The sequence below is a fragment of the Schistocerca serialis genome, unplaced genomic scaffold, assembly GCF_023864345.2.
Source record: "Schistocerca serialis cubense isolate TAMUIC-IGC-003099 unplaced genomic scaffold, iqSchSeri2.2 HiC_scaffold_156, whole genome shotgun sequence".
In the NCBI taxonomy this organism is placed as follows: domain Eukaryota; kingdom Metazoa; phylum Arthropoda; class Insecta; order Orthoptera; family Acrididae; genus Schistocerca; species Schistocerca serialis.
The window spans coordinates 1-2,500 of NW_026047715.1; positions in this window are offsets into that span (position 1 = coordinate 1).

Consider the following 2,500-nt stretch of genomic DNA (forward strand, 5'->3'; position numbering starts at 1 on the left):
GTTAAGGCACAACATGGGTTAGGTTAAGGCACAACATGGGTTAGGTTAAGGCACAACATGGGTTAGGTTAAGGCACAACATGGGTTAGGTTAAGGCACAACATGGGTTAGGTTAAGGCACAACATGGGTTAGGTTAAGGCACAACATGGGTTAGGTTAAGGCACAACATGGGTTAGGTTAAGGCACAACATGGGTTAGGTTAAGGCACAACATGGGTTAGGTTAAGGCACAACATGGGTTAGGTTAAGGCACAACATGGGTTAGGTTAAGGCACAACATGGGTTAGGTTAAGGCACAACATGGGTTAGGTTAAGGCACAACATGGGTTAGGTTAAGGCACAACATGGGTTAGGTTAAGGCACAACATGGGTTAGGTTAAGGCACAACATGGGTTAGGTTAAGGCACAACATGGGTTAGGTTAAGGCACAACATGGGTTAGGTTAAGGCACACCATGGGTTAGGTTAAGGCACACCATGGGTTAGGTTAAGGCACACCATGGGTTAGGTTAAGGCACAACATGGGTTAGGTTAAGGCACAACATGGGTTAGGTTAAGGCACAACATGGGTTAGGTTAAGGCACAACATGGGTTAGGTTAAGGCACAACATGGGTTAGGTTAAGGCACAACGTAGGTTAGGTTAAGGCACAACGTGGGTTAGGTTAAGGCACAACGTGGGTTAGGTTAAGGCACAACGTGGGTTAGGTTAAGGCACAACGTGGGTTAGGTTAAGGCACAACATGGGTTAGGTTAAGGCACAACATGGGTTAGGTTAAGGCACACCATGGGTTAGGTTAAGGCACAACATGGGTTAGGTTAAGGCACAACATGGGTTAGGTTAAGGCACAACATGGGTTAGGTTAAGGCACAACATGGGTTAGGTTAAGGCACAACATGGGTTAGGTTAAGGCACAACATGGGTTAGGTTAAGGCACAACATGGGTTAGGTTAAGGCACAACGTAGGTTAGGTTAAGGCACAACGTGGGTTAGGTTAAGGCACAACATGGGTTAGGTTAAGGCACAACATGGGTTAGGTTAAGGCACAACATGGGTTAGGTTAAGGCACAACATGGGTTAGGTTAAGGCACAACATGGGTTAGGTTAAGGCACAACATGGGTTAGGTTACGGCACAACATGGGTTACGTTACGGTACAACATGGGTTACGTTACGGCACAACATGGGTTACGTTACGGCACAACATGGGTTACGTTACGGCACAACATGGGTTACGTTACGGCACAACATGGGTTACGTTACGGCACAAATTAGGTTAGGTTACGGCACAAATTAGGTTAGGTTAAGGCACAAATTAGGTTAGGTTAAGGCACAAATTAGGTTAGGTTAAGGCACAAATTAGGTTAGGTTAAGGCACAAATTAGGTTAGGTTAAGGCACAAATTAGGTTAGGTTAAGGCACAAATTAGGTTAGGTTAAGGCACGATATAGGTTAGGTTAAGGCACGATATTGGTTAGGTTAAGGCACGATATAGGTTAGGTTAAGGCACGATATAGGTTAGGTTAAGGCACGATATAGGTTAGGTTAAGGCACGATATAGGTTAGGTTAAGGCACGATATAGGTTAGGTTAAGGTACGATATAGGTTAGGTTAAGGTACGATATAGGTTAGGTTAAGGTACGATATAGGTTAGGTTAAGGTACGATATAGGTTAGGTTAAGGTACGATATAGGTTAGGTTAAGGTACGATATAGGTTAGGTTAAGGTACGATATAGGTTAGGTTAAGGTACGATATAGGTTAGGTTAAGGTACGATATAGGTTAGGTTAAGGTACGATATAGGTTAGGTTAAGGTACGATATAGCGTAGGTTCAGATACACATTGTTGTAGGGAAAGGTGTATTGGGGGGGGGGGCGGCAGGTTCGTTGATAGTGATTATCGTAATTGGATGCCTGCGGTATTATCCGATTTGTCACGTCAGGATGCACTTTTGGCTCATGACAGGCGGCGCTCCGATTCCATGGTTGTGGCAGATCTGTGTCTTTCATTCCTGCCATTGTTTGTGTGCTGTGACAGGAGGCAGTATTGTGATGTTGGGTGCACCACTGTGTAGGACATGTGTGGGTGTTCGTGGCTTAGCTGAGCAATGTGCGGATGTCGGAAGGGTGGGATATTGTGTTTTCTGGGTGGACCTCCCGGTCTGGTAATGATAGTGTGGATTGTGTCATGTGGCGGAGAGGATGCACTGGATGTTCTTCCATGCTGGTGGTTAGATATTGTGTGTGATAAGAGAGTAGTGTGTGATAAGAGTGTCTGGCTGACGTGTGGTTCTCATTGTGTGCAGAGTCTTTCAGCATGTATAGGGACGGTTGTATATATTATCTGTATTCTGATGGCTCTGCATCTATTACTAATCAGTGCCGTGTATACGGTTACTCTAGTTCCAGTCGAAACTGTTCTATCTCTGTACATTAGTGACACTGCGGCTCCACTATGTTGCCGCCCCTGTCGGCCGTTTCCCCCAGTGTATGGCTAATGATTA